The sequence below is a fragment of the Dipodomys merriami genome, unplaced genomic scaffold, assembly GCF_024711535.1.
Source record: "Dipodomys merriami isolate MVZ:Mamm:240054 unplaced genomic scaffold, mDipMer1.0.p SCAF_787, whole genome shotgun sequence".
In the NCBI taxonomy this organism is placed as follows: Eukaryota; Metazoa; Chordata; class Mammalia; order Rodentia; family Heteromyidae; genus Dipodomys; species Dipodomys merriami.
This window is the reverse complement of record NW_027206387.1, coordinates 372,102-387,420: the sequence shown is the minus strand read 5'-3', so window position 1 is coordinate 387,420 and position 15,319 is coordinate 372,102. Positions and strand designations below refer to the sequence as shown.

At 34.7% G+C, this 15,319-nt stretch overlaps 1 non-coding gene across 1 annotated transcript; it reads left to right on the top strand.

Moving 5' to 3' along the window:
• Positions 1-1,731: 1,731 nt before the first annotated feature.
• On the top strand, positions 1,732-1,838 carry LOC138818890 (U6 spliceosomal RNA). The gene has a single exon (XR_011369249.1). It is a non-coding gene; the product is annotated as a U6 spliceosomal RNA (small nuclear RNA).
• Positions 1,839-15,319: the final 13,481 nt, after the last annotated feature.

The following is a 15,319-nucleotide window of genomic DNA, read 5'->3' as shown; positions in this document are numbered from 1 at the left end:
AACAACAAAATGTCTCTCAAGTTTATGGCTTTAACTCAGTAATACCGCTGCTTCAGCCTAGGGCTAAGCATTCAGGTGTGGACATTTATCAACACTCCTGATTCAGACTCTACTTGATCATTTTTTAATAAATATTTTGTTTTTAATTTTCGTCTTTGTAAATTCACATGCACCTATAAAACCTGGATTGGCGATCCCAGTAAGCTTCTCAAAGTACCTCCTAATGATGACTTACCAAATGTTGTATTATATTACAACAAGGAAAACAATGCTACAAATAAAGAAAACCAATAATTAAATATTAATGATTAATAAAATAAAAAACAAAACAATTATCAGTATTTTCAGTATTTGAAGTGTAGAAATATTAGATTTTATTATTTTTTCAAATATCTGTACATTTAACACTGGCTAAGGTATTGATGTTCAACCAGAGTTTTATAGAATATGCATACTCTTAAAGTTTCCCACTAAGATGACTATTTATGGCTCATCTCATCATTTGTTTATGACTTACATCATCATTTTTTCCTCACTAACATATAAAGGAAGTTAGCCCTAATGTTTTAACAGAAACTGTGTAGTTAACATAGTCTTAACTCTTCAATCTACTTCTTTACACAAAGACTTTGCAACTTCTCATTAATAAGGTTTCTATAAACTCTGAAATGTAAGTATTTAGTAGTTAATATCTGCTACCATAAATCTTAAATACTTTATAGAAAAGTTTTATACTTCCCAAACAATCCAAATTTTGGCATATATAAGCAAAATCCCAAAATTAAACATATGTAAAACATTAAAACTTTTAACAAAACTTAACACTTGCTAGAGTGTTCATTATGACAGGTGCCTTTTATAGAATAATTGAATTCCTCTTCCTGCACATTTCTTTTTTTATTTTTTATTTTATTTTATTTATTTTAATTTAATTTAATTTTATTTGTGAACATACTGTACAGAGGAGTTACAATTACATGGGCAGGATAATGTGTACATTTCTTACCAAGCATTGCAGCCTCCTCCTTTGTTTACCCTTCACATCCCTTCCCAGCCTCCCCCCTCTCCCCCAATCCCAATCCTTCTCCTTCCCCCCCTTCCCCTCCCCCCCCGCACCTACGTTGTAAAGCTCATTTTGGACATGACAACTTGTACTTCTCATTGTTGCCACAGGTCCACCTGTATCCTTAAACAACTGGTTTTTCCCCATCTCCTCCACAAGTTATACTGAAATCAAATATAGTGAAAGCAGGGGGAAGGACATACAAAGCAACAAAGAGATAATCTTATAAATGCGTTAGAAACACATGCATGAAAGAAAAAAACATTAAAATACACATCTAAGGGTTCATTTTCCTGACATCACATTATCTGACCTTTTCCGCTTGACTCATACATATACTAGATATTACAAATAAGGGAAACCATGGGACCTATGTTTCTTTGGGCCTGGCTTACTTCACTTAATATAATTTTTTCCAAGTTTTTCCATTTCCTAACTAATGGGGCAATGTCCTACACATTTCTTGAACAACAAATATCTGGAATTATTTTGTTTTGACATGTCAGTCTTGATTTTATTCTTAAAAGTGTGCTTATGTAAGAAATATATGGTTCTAAAATTACACAACAATTCTTTTGAACTTACTAGTTTTGAACTTACTAGTTTAATAAAAACTTACTAGTTTAATAAAATCAATAAAAGTATACTTTATATATAAAAAAAGTTCTTTGCTCAATTCAGCATCACATACACTAATATTGGAATGATACAGAGAAGATTAGCATAGCCCCTGTGCAAGGATGACATGCAAATTCGTGGAATATTCCATATTTTTACAAAAACAGATGCTGGAAGGGATGTGGCCCCCAGGGAACAGCACTGCATTCTTGGTGGGAGTGTAAACTTGTTCAATTACTTTGGAAAGCATTATGGAGGTTCCTCAAAAGACTCTACATAAAGCTCCCCTATGACACAGCAATCCCACTTTTGGGGATTTACCCAAATGATCACAAACAAGACCATACTAAAACCAGCAGGACAACTATGTTTATTGCAGCATTATTTACCATAGCTAAGATATGGAACTAACCCAGATGCCCCCATTAGATGAATGGATCAAGAAAATGTGGTATATATACACAATGGAATTCTATGCCTCTATCAGAAAAAATGACATCTCCAAATTTGTTAGGAAATAGAAAGACTTGGAAAAAAATTTATTGAGTGAAGTAATCCAAGTCCAAAAAACATAAGTCCCATGGTTTCCCTTATTTTCAATAACGAATATATATCTGGGATAAGCAGAAAAGCTCAAACGATATGTGCATAATACCAGACAAGATGATGTTAAGGGAATTGAACCCCAAGATAGGGACACAAGTGGTTTTATGTTTCTTGCTATTGTTTCTAACTTACTTATAATGTACGATGTCATTTATTTTTGTTTCTTTGTATGTTCCTCCCCCACACTATAACCCCTGTTTTCTCTGTATTTGAAGTTGGTGCACTACATCTTGTAGGAAATTTGGGGAGAGGAAGCGAAAAATGCTCAAATAGGGATGCAGTTTAACCAATTGTAACCATGAGATGCACAAGACACTATGTTGAAAAATGAACTTTACAATTTAGGCAGGGGGATAGAAAATGGGGAGGGGAGTGTATTTGTGGAGGTGGGAGGGAAAGGATAGTAGGGGAAATATAAAGGAGGAGGTAACAATGCTTGTTAGAAAATGTACTAATTTCCTTCCTCATGTAAATGTGACCCCTCTGCACAGTATTATTACAATAAAAAACATATAAAAATGTTGAGATGGAAGAGTTCATTTCCTCTATTTTACCCATATATTATCGTTAACAAAGAAATTAATGCAGAACACTGATATGAAGGTAATTTGAATGTGTGTGTGTGTGTGTGTGTGTGTGTGTGTGTGTGTGTGTGTGTGTGTGTGTGTGTGTGTGATCTCGGCAGCGCACCAGCAAACATACGTGAGCATGCAAACGCACCCAATGCATGTGTGTTGGAGTGCTCAGAGTTAAAATCAGGGCTTCAAGGTCTTGCAAGGCCTTTCCTATCTAGCTTGTTGAGCTACTATATGAGCTACATCTCCATTCCTGGCTTTTTGCTAGTTCATTAAAAATTTTGAAAAATAATTTCATGAAGTTGTTCTTTTTGTTTTTGTTTTTGTTTTTGTTTTTTGGACCTTATTGGCTCCGGAATGTTATCCACAGATCTCAGGCTCCTGAGTAGATATCCAGATTAGATAGGATTACAGGTGTGACCAGCCAACACAAGGCTTTCAGAATAATTTTTAAAATAGAAGAAAATTTACTTCGTGGGGCCTGTTTTATTATCTCCTACTTTTAAAGCATTTTAGAGTGATTATATGTGAATTTATTTCGTTTTTGGATTCTTAAAAGACAGTAAGTGATGATATTTAAAGGTTTTATTACTTTTTAAAAAGGAAACTGGAACTGTGGGACAGAAAAAATTTGGCTCTCTTTGGACCTCAATTTATAAGCTCTGCTCTGTGCATGATAACCCAATATCACAAACATAGTCTGTGTTGAAGACAAAATGTGATAGAAAACAATCACCATAATAACATAGCAAGTATTGCTATGCTATTATTTCTTGGTCAATATGAATATTGAATTGAGAGTGTAAGAGAATGGAGAGATTTTACCCACATTTTTGATATTTCTGAAAGACTTTTGGAAACTTTGACTCATTTCCTTCCTTACTGTGTGTGTCTGTGGGACATGCACTTACTGTCTTTAATTACAATTTTTCTCAACAGTAAAATGGCAATAACATTAGCATTATAGCAAATGTTATCTTAAGAATTAAGAGAAATAAAACTTATGAAACACTTAACATATACTTCTATGAATGAACTTTTAGTTTAGCTATGTCTTTTTAAAATACTAAACAGAATGTGATGAGTAGTGCAGAAACCATTACATGTAATGAGCAACCAGAAGTAATATCTATTGACCATACTCTGCTTCCAAGGAAGCCAGGTAGATAACTTCTCATGCTGTAAATCAAACTGGTTATCTCATGCCTTGATCGTGTAAAAATATCAGGGACAGAACGATGAAGGAATGTTGTAGACTGAGGTGAAATACATATGAAAATGTGCAAAACTGAAAAAACATAAAAGTATCAGAGCAGTATATTGTGTTTACATCATTCAAGTTACAAAGATAAGGAAGACATAGAAAATGAATTCTCTTTTTGATGTGCTATCATAGGTCCTTAGAAGGATGAACACTTTCCTCATTCTTGTAGAGGAATCATCAGATGAGGGGAACTGTATATTTTTTTGTTTTCATCCTTACATTTATTCTTCACTTTCAAATCTGAACAACATGAGACAGAAAGAAACCAAGGGAAATTAGTCACACAGACTTTGGAAAGAAAAATCAAAGTAAAATAAATAAAATACATATAGCCTTGTAAAAGGTCTAACTAAATTGAGTTATATAGTCTCAAGCGTTAACAGAAAATGATCTAAGCAATATCATGTTATAAAAAATTGAAAAATGTTAGGAGTTGCTTAATGTTTTCCTTTCTACTACCGTGAACTAATTATTGATTTTGTATAGAGAGATTAAAGATGAGGTTAACAAGAAACTTGATTAAAAATGGACAAATGTTTTGAATAGACATGTTTTCCAAAAAGCCCTGAAAATCGCGTGTGGGTTTACAAATTTGTATTTAATACAACTTCTATGTGGCTTAATTCTTTGTAAAGAGAAGTCATTAGAGAATTGCAATTCAAAATTACTAAGATACTTACTACTTCATAACTATCATAACTCATCAAAAATATCCAAGGAACCAGGTAATTCCAAGCGATTAGGAGGTTGGGGTAAAAGGATTTGAGTCTAAGGCCAGTCTTGGGTACTTCACACAGTAAAAACCTGCCCTTTAAAAAAACTCAAAAGGTAATAATGTTGGATCGCGAGACTGTGGAGAAAAGGAAATTTTCTACACTCTTGGTCAAAATACAGGTTAGTGTTCTCGTTGTAGAAAGTAGTATGCAGTTTTTTAAAGATATCCAAAGTTGAAATATCATCTGGCACACCAATCATGTGATTATTTCTCTCTGGGTAACTTGTAAATACATCTGTAGTTCATTGTTATTCACATTATTCACAACAATAGCCAAGATATAGATCGAAGTTCAGTGTTCAACTACAGACTAATAAAGCAACTGTGGTACTTGCACAAATATCTTTTTTCTGTTGATCCCAAAGTAATTTTTTTTATTATTTTCCTGTTATCATGTGATTAACCTCTAAATTATAAATCCAGATATATGATTTAATTTAACCAAAACTATTTATTGAGTTTAAGGACCTTCTACTCTCTACATTCTTCACAGTAAGATCACCAAATATGATGAGTCTGAAATAATTAGTCTCTTTTTGGCCTATGTTAATATTATTTACAATGTGTGTGTAATGTTTAAAAAGTAGTATTTATTTTAGCTTAATTGCTCTGAAGAGATAGTAAATGATATTATCAAAGCCTAAAAATGATTAGATTTAAAATTTAGAATTCAGGAAACGGCTTTGACCACGCTGCTTACTGGAGCCTTCACTACAACCTGTGGGTGAACAAGAAAGATGGGGGTAACAATACTCAGCAAGAAATGTACTCCTTACCTTACACATGTAACTAATCCCTCTTTAAAGCATCTTTACAACAAAATAATTTTTTGTTAAATAATGAAAATAAAACCTAACGGGAAATAGAAAAACAATTTAAAAATTTAGGTTTAAAACGCAAGTAAAATTTAGGCCTACACGCTGAGCAAGAGTTATGATAAATGTGAAAAAAAGAGGATTATATTAACATGATGGTTCGGTTATATTTAGGCTTAGGATTAGGCAAGGTGTTCCAGTTAGAGCTGGGGTTAGGATGAGAAAAAGATGTAAGGTATTGTGTAAAACTGCCACACATTTTAAGAAGAATGAATGGCAAGAATGAATGAAAACCAATCTGTGTTACTTTAAACATTCAGTTATAATTTGGTTTAATGTGTGAGATACAGTTTTATTCTGGTTAGGGTTAGGGAAGGATAAGTTTTAAGGTAAATTTTAGTTTTCCACTAAGAAGTAGAAGCCAAAAAATGTGTGATTGAATAGAATCTAGACAATTTTCTTTACATTAACCATTTGGTGTTAAATCAAACTTTGATTAGGATTAGGTTTCTGGTTATCCGGGGTTGAGGATAGAGTAAAGAAATGGTTTAAACTGGTGGCTCGCACCTATTATCCTAGCTACTCAGGAAGCTGATTTCTGAGGATAACAGTTGAAAGGTAGCCCCAGTAACGGTGCTGTTGCTCAAATGGTTAAGTGCACACCTTGAGCTATAGAACTCGATGATTGTGCCCAGGCGCAGAGTTCAAGCCCCACGACCGACAAAAAGAAAAAAAAAAAAAAGAAATGTGTCAAATGTTAAGTAAAGCTGAACTTCTTTTTTAGGTTCTAGGAATTCAGGAAAAATTTTAATAATGGAAGTACAATGTATTTCATAATATCAGGATTTGAGATCAATGGGTATAATGATTCCTGTTATAGAACAAGATACATTCAGTGTTAAGAGTGAGAAAGTCTGTAGAGTTTACAGAAAACCTGCAATTTATTTCGAGAATGAGGGTCAAATTGAAGTTAAATTTTAATTATAAGTCTAGTAAGTATTAGAATGAATGTGAACTAGAGAATTGCTATTAATAATAGAATGTACTTACAATTAGGCTGATGGTTATACTCAATGTTCCAGTTAAGAAAGATTAAGTTTAGGGTTAGAAAATGACTAAGATATTGGAAAAAAATTGAAACATATGTTTGGAAGTCTTATTTGAAACAAGTTAGGATGAGTGAAAACTAGTGTACTTGTGTTAGTGTTAGTATTGTCATATAATTTGGATTAAGATTAGGGTCAGTATTTTCTTCTGATTATATTTCTGTTATGAATAAGAAAGTTTTTAGTATAAAATTAGGTTCTCACTAACAAGTAGAAGCAAATATGTGAGAATGAATAGTAACTAGAGGTTTATCATTATGTTTATTCCTCAGTGACCATTCTTGTAAGGATTAGTAAGAGTTTTCAAGCCAGGTTTAAGTTGAGAGTTAGCTTTAAGTAATGTACTAGATGGTAAGTAAATCTGAAACTGTTTTAGGATACAGTGGTTCAGGAAAAGGTAGGATCAATGGAAACTACAGTATTTTTCCTGGTAAGACAATTTGAGGACAAATAATATAATGGTTCATGTTAGGGAACAAGATAACTTCAGAGGTAGAGTCAGATAATTTGTGGGAATTAGGGCAAACAAACTCATTTCCAGAGCGAAAACTGGAATATTCATGAGAATGATTAAAAACTAGACTTTTTCTTTAACATTAGAATTGGATTATAATTAGGGTGAAAGTTAGGTTTCAGTTCCAGCTGAGGTTAGTGTAAGCATAAGAGAAATGGAAAATTTAGGGTCAAACTGAATGTAAATCTTTGAATGAGAAGTCAAGTTAGAATTAGAGTGAATGTGAAATAAGAAACTGCTAATAATATTAAGATTAGGGTATGATTAGTGTGAGGGTTAACCTCAATATTCCAGTTAGGTTAGGATTACAATAAAGACAAGATAATGAGTGAAACTACAAACTATGTTAAGAAAGATAAGTTGAATAGAATTTGGATGAATAAAACTAATGTATTTGTGTGTTTTTTAGATACCAAAGGCCATTAGTTCTAGGTTTAGGTTTACTTTTCTAATTAAGTTTAGGCTTAGGGTTAGGGAACGGTAACCTTTAAGGTAAAACTGAGTTTTCTGCTGACACTTTCAAGTAAACTAAGTATGAAATTTAACAAAAACTACAGAGTTTCCCTAAGTTTATTATTCAGGGTTCAATAGGGTTAAATTTAGAGTTAGGTTTCTAGTAAGGATTAGGTATATAGTTATGGTTTAGAAGTAGAGTAGATTTTAAGTAAACCTGCAACTTGTTTTTGGAGATACAGGAGTTCAGTAAAAGTTAAAATCTGTGAAAACTATGGTATTTTTTATGATATGAGGATTTGAGATTAATGATTCCTAATAGGGAACAAGATAGATTTCAGTGTCCAAGTCAGAGAATCTTTAGGATTTGGAGCAAACTGCAAATCATTTCAAAGACAATGCTTATCTAAAAGGAAGTAATCTAAACTTGAGTAATTTCCATTAATTTCAAATGTGGTTACTATTATCATCAAGGTTACTCTTAGGGTTCTGACCAGAATAGGAGTTAGGATTAGGGAAATGGAAGGTTGAGAACTTGAGTGACTTACTTCCTTTGTGAATGTATATGCACTATTCCAGGACTTCAAATCAGTGCTTGGGTTCTGTCCCTGAGCTTTTTGTTGTAGGCTGACATTCTACCACTTGAGCCACAAGTCCACTTGCAGCTTTCTTTGGCAGTGAATTGGAGATAAGAGTGTCACAGACGTTCCTATCTCAGCTGACATTGAACTGAGATCCCCAGATCTCTGCCTTCTGATTAAAAATAGGATTAAATGTATGAGCTACTGGTTCCCAGGAATGTGCCTGACTTTTACTGAATGCTTTTACTTTTGTTCGAGATCGAGACATGAATTCAATATCTGACAGCTTTGCTCACTATGTAGCAATCTGCCACTTGAGCCATATCTCCAATAATGATTATTTTAAATAGCTGGAAATCATTAAATTTTCTTCAGATGATAGGCATCATTACAGTTGTTCTAAAATTCATCCTAATGAAAAAAGATTTATAAACCCTAGAGATGATCTGAGCAGATTCTCATGCTTTGCTTATAAATGCATAACATTTTAGGGACATGGCTTTTTAATTATTAAGTGGCAAAGGAGTTATCATTAAATAAAGCAATTTATGCATACAAAATACCTTGCTCAATGCCAACCCTTTCAATAGTCTCATCCATCCCTCCTCAATGAATCTCTTCCTTCACTCTTCTTAAATTTGTAGGATATTTACTGGATTCCTTTCTGAACTTCCCCCCTTTTCTCCTGTTCATTCTACCTTCTTTTCACCCTTTACCTCTCTTTTGACTACCCACTTCCATATTATCCATCAACTCTACTCCTAGGCATTTATCTGAAAGTTTGCAAGCCAGGATATAGTAAAATTTTCAGCACAACCATGCTTACTGAATCAGCCCAGATACACCTCAAGAGAGAAATGAATGAAAAAAATTTGCTACACACACACACACACACACACACACACACACACACACACACACACACACACACACACACACACACACTGGAAATTCTACTGACCCATCAGAAAGAATATTGTACCATTTGTATCTCTTATTTCTCATTTCTTCTGCCTGGTATCCCATTTTTGCCTTACTGTCTCTGTACTGCAGTAACTGCCACATGCAAACTGATGTAAAAGATTTTCAGAGTTATTGGCTATTCATAGATTCCTGAATATGATGTCTTTGCTCATTTTGTATATTCATGACTTTGATTAGTGATTGTGCAAATACATTTTTACCATTTGCTACACAGAAAAGAGATGAACCACTTGTACATATATTTACATACATGTATATACATACATACATGGATATATGCATTTTATGTTTACAAGAATGATGGGGCTAACAAAAATCATATGCATTTTACTTCCTTTTCAGTTCTTTCAAAGCCGAAATAACTTTGTCTCTTTTGAATACCTAATTTTAAAGAGGATGTCACCATATCTGCTCTGTCAGTGGCCTTGAAATTAGATGTTCAAATAGGACAGTTATTTAGGCTTTGTGGTGGAAGAGAGGAATATTACTAGGGTTTTATTCAGGAAAAAGCAGTAGGCTCTGTAAGGGTGAATGAAGCAATTTTTCATTAAATTAAATATTATCTCCTGCGATAACCTGATTTTTTCTTATTTTAAACCTAAACTTTTTTGACATAAAAATTTAGATTCATACATTTTTTGAATAGATAAAACTCTTAGTGGGCTGGGAAGGTGACTCAGTGGTAGACTGCTTGCTTTGCATGCATGAGGCCCTGGGTTCGATTCCTCAGCACCACATAAGCAAAAAGAAAAAAACCAGAAGCGGTCCTGTGGCTCAAGTGGTAGAGCACTAGCCTTGAGATGAAGAGCTGAGGGACAGTGCCCAGGCCCAGAGTTCAGGCCGCAAAAACGGACCCCGCCCCCAAAATAATCTTAGTAACTGGTCATGTATTTCTGAGGTTTGATTACCAAGACATTTCAGATAAACACTGAATTTCATGGATTTTATGTCAAGGTTTTTTTAGAAATTGAATCAATCTCCATATGAGATAAAGCAAGATATTCCATGACTTATGCAATTATTCCAATAGACTTGAATATACCTTACTTTTGAATGGTAGGAGATTCATATTATACCTACAATATAGAATAATTATGAAATAAATGATCGTATTCATTTTTCCCTCATCTAGAAAGAAAGAATCTCATCATAGGTGACAAAAACTTGAATGGAAGGGTCATAAAATTATGAAAAATTCATCATTAAGAGTTAGATGAAATAGTCATTTTTGAAGATCACCTCTTGAAGCTTCCATTTCATTTAAACAAAATGTATTTGCACTCAAAATATCTCTCCAGCAATGTTATAACCAAACCACCTCCTTGCCAAATAGTTTCTCTGATTAATCAAATAAATATTTAACTATGTTGCCATAAAGAGGTGAACCCTTTCAAGTGGGCATAGTTGTAAGAGATTTGGTCACTGAGGACTTATGATCAAAGAGGGTGTTAAGATCAAAGTCTTTTCCTCCTCTTCCTTCTTTTTCGTCTCTGTCTCCTTCTCCTTCTCCTTTTCCGTCTCCCTCTCCCACTCCTATTCCTTCTCTTCTTTACTTCCTGGCTTCCATGAATACACATACTCCATCACATGTTCCTGACATGGTGTACTGTGCCACCACCAACCCAAAGCAATGAGGATAAGAAACATAAACTGAAATGTATAAAATCAGAAGGCAAGAATAATCTTTTCCCCTTTTAAGTTAATTTTATAAAGTATTTTGTCATATTAAAAGGAGACTCTCACAGCATGCTCTCATTTATTATGAGGGATAAGATTTACAGGAAAAAAATCTGGCTAACATCGCCCTAATACAATGATGTATTAAATTAACATTATATTAGAACAAATCTACTTTAAAATATCAGATATACTTCAATAAGAGGTAAAAATCACCTCTATGGTTTCCTATGAAAAGATGATAGAAAACAATCTGTTCCTCAAGGAAATTGACCTATAATTGGCAGTATTAATAAATGATGTAAGAAGACTATAGAACAAATTTCAACTCAAAGCGCATGATATAAAATTTACTTTGTCCCATGTATAGTATCTATGTCTGGCTCCCAAAATGACTGGAATTTTATCATATTTTTAATTAACTTTAAGGAGTTGTGTGGGAGTTGCTGTTTGACAAAGCAGTTTCTGAATAGTGTTTAGTAAGTCCTTTTTTTCTTTTTTCTTTCCTGAAGTTTGAGCTCTGGGGCTGGGCCCTATCCCTTACCCAGGGATGCCTTTGGATGAATGCTAGAACTCTATCACTTGAGGCACAGCAGAACTTTCAGATTTTTCTGAGATTTAATTGGAGATAAGAATCTCACAGATATTTTTGCCTGGGCTGTCTTCAAACTTCAATCCTCAGACTACTGAGTATTTGGATTACAGGCGTAAACAGCTATTTCCCAGCTTAATACAATGCACTTTTTTTTTAATTTTATTTTATTTTATTTGAGAGCATACTGTAGAGAGGGGTTACAATTACATTGGCAGGATAATGCATACATTTCTTACCAAGCATTGCAGCCTCCTCCTTTGTTTACCCTACACCTCCCTTCCCAGCCTCCACCCTCCCCCCCACCCAATCATACCCCCCTCCCCCCCCACACCGACATTGTAAAGCTTGCTTCGACATGACATTTTGTAATTCTCCTTGTTGCAACAGGTCCACCTGAATCCTTAAACGACTTGTATGTCCCCATCTCCTCCACATGTTATACTGACATCAAATAAAGTGAAACGGGGGTTACACTGTCGGGGAGGGACATACAAAGCAACAAAGAAATAATCTTATAAATGCTTTAGAAACACATGCATGAAAGAAACGAAAACATTAAAATACATATTTAAGGGTTCGTTTTCCTAACATCACATTATCTGACCTTTTCCATTTGACTCATACCTATACTAGATATTGCAAATAAGGGAAACCATGGGACCTATGCTTCTTTGGGCCTGGCTTACTTCACTTAATATAATTTTTTCCAAGCCTTTCCATTTCCTAACAAATGGGGAAATGTCATTCTTTCTGATGGAGGTGTAGAATTCCATTGTGTATATATACCATATTTTCTTGATCCATTCATCTACTGAGGGGCTTCTGGGTTGGTTCCATATCTTTGTTATGGTAAATAATGCTGCAATAAACATAGTTGTGCTGGTAGCTTTAGTGTGGTCTTGTTTGTATACATTTGGGTAAATGCCCAAAAGTGCGGTTGCTGGATCATAGGGGAGATCTATGTGAAGTCTTTTGAGGAACCTCCATACTGCTTTCCAAAGTGGTTGAACAAGTTTACATTCCCACCAACAATTCTGTCCACATCCCCTCCAGCATCTGTTGTTGTTAGAGTTCTTGATTTTTGCTGTTCTAACTGGAGTGAGGTGATATCTCAATGTTGTTTTGATTTGCATTTCTTTTATGGCTAGGGATGTTGAACATTTCTTCATGTGTCTATTGGCCATCCTTCTTTCTTCTTCAGAGAAGCTTCTCTTTAAGTCTTTCACCCACTTATTTATTGGGCAGTTGTTTCTTTGAGGATTTGTTGTTGGGTGGTTTAATTTTTTGAGTTCCAAGTATATTTTAGATATGAGACCCTTGTCCGTTGTATGGCTAGTAAAGATCTTCTCCCAATCGGTGGGCTTTCTATTGATCGTGCTAGCTATGTCATTTGCCCTGCAGAAGCTCTGCAACCTTATGCAATCTCATTTGTCCAACCTTTCTTTGATTTGTTGTGTTTCCGGGTCTCTATTCAGAAAATTTCGGCCTGAGCCAAGGAGACCTAGGGTTTCTCCTATTCCATCCTGTAATGTTTTCAGAGTGTCTGCTTTGAGTTCAAGGTCTTTGATCCATTTGCAGTTGATTCTGGTGCAGGGTGATATATAAGGATCTAGCTTTAGTTTTCTACATGTAGTTAACCAATTTTGCCAGCACCATTTACTGAAGAGGCTGTCTTTCTTGCATTCTATTGCTTTAGCTTCCTTATCTAAGATTAGATGGCTATAGGTCTGTAGGTTCATTTCTGGGTTTTCAATTCTATTCCATTGGTCCTGAGGTGTGTTCTTATGCCAATACCAAGCTGTTTTGATTACTATGGCTTTATAGTAGAGTTTGAAATTTGGTATTGATATTCCTCCAGCAGTGTTCGTTCCGTTGAGAAGTTTTTTTGCTATTCGGGGTCTTTTATTGTTCCATATGAATTTTTGGATTGCCTCTTCTATTTCCTTGAAGAATGAGGGTGGAATTTTGATAGGTATTCCGTTGAATTTGTAGATAGCCTTGGGAAGTATTGCCATTTTCACGATGTTAATCTTTCCAATCCAGGATCATGGGAGGCTTTGCCATTTTTTATGTTCTGTGTTGATTTCCTTTTTCAAGATTTTAAAGTTTTCATCATTTACGTCCTTCACTTCTTTAGTTAAGTTAATTCCTAGGTATTTTATTTTTTGTGGGGCTATTACAAATGGAGTTGCTTTCCTAATTTCAGCCACACTTTTCTCTTTGTTGGCATACAGAACTGTTCATGCTATTCAACAAAAATGAACACACAAATTACCAGCACCTCTGGGACACAGCAAAGGCAGTACTCAGAGGCAAGTTTATAGCTCTGAGATCCTACATCAACGAATTGGAGAGATCTGAAACTAGCAATTTAATGACACATCTATACCTCCTTGAAAAAGAGCAGCAAGATAAACCCCAATCCAGTAGACGGAAAGAAATAATCAAAATTAAATCAGAATTAAATGAATTAGGAACCAAAAAAACTATAGAAAGAATCAACAAAACATAGAGTTGGTTCTTCGAAAAACTTAACAAAATTGACAGACCCTTAGCAAATCTTATCAGAAAAAGAAGAGAACACACCCAAATTAATAAACTCAGAGATGAGAATGGAAACATCACCACGGAAACAACCAAGATTCAGAACCTTATAAGGGAATACTTCTCAAAACTTTATGCTAATAAGTTCGACAACTTGACAGAAATGGACCTCTTCCTAGCAAATATTGACATGCCAAAACTAAACCAAGATGAGTTAAACTATCTTAACAGGCCCATATCAAGCATTGAAATAGAAACATCAATAAGAGACCTCCCAGCTAAGAAAAGTCCAGGACCAGATGGTTTTACAGCGGAATTTTACAAGGCCTTCAAAGCAGAGCTCACACCAATACTCCTCCAACTCTTCAATGAAATTGAAAGAGAAAGCTCACTACCGAACACATTCTATGAAGCCATCATAACCCTCATCCCAAAACCAGGCAGGGACTCATCAAAGAAAGAGAACTATAGACCCATTTCTTTGATGAACATTGATGCAAAACTTCTCAACAAAATTTTGGCCAATCGACTTCAACAATTCATCCAAAAAATCATACACCATGATCAAACAGGATTCATTTCAGGGATGCAAACTGGTTCAATATACGCAAATGAATTAATATTTTTCATCACATTAACAGGAGCAAGAACAAGAACCACATGGTTATCTCAATAGATGCAGAAAAAGCATTTGACAAGATCCAACACCCCTTTATGATGAAGGTTTTGGAAAAATTAGGAATCCATGGAACATTCCTCAATACAAGAAAGGCTGTATATGACAAACCTACAGCCAGCATTATACTCAATGGTGAAAAACTAAAGCCATTTCCTCTTAGCTCAGGAACAAGACAAGGATGCCCACTCTCTCCACTTCTCTTCAATCTAGTATTAGAATGCCTAGCTACAGCAATAAGACAAGATGCAGATATAAAGGCGATCCAAATAGGGAAAGAAGAAATAAAACTCTCCCTCTTTGCAGATGACATGATCTTGTATTTTTTTTTTTTTTGGCTAGTCCTGGAGTTTGGCCTTGGCAATATCCTTGATCTTCTTTTCCTCACACTAGCACTCTATGACTTGTGTCATAGTGCCAATTCCAGCTTTTTTTAATGAAGTATTGAGGAATCAAACCCAGGGCTTCACACA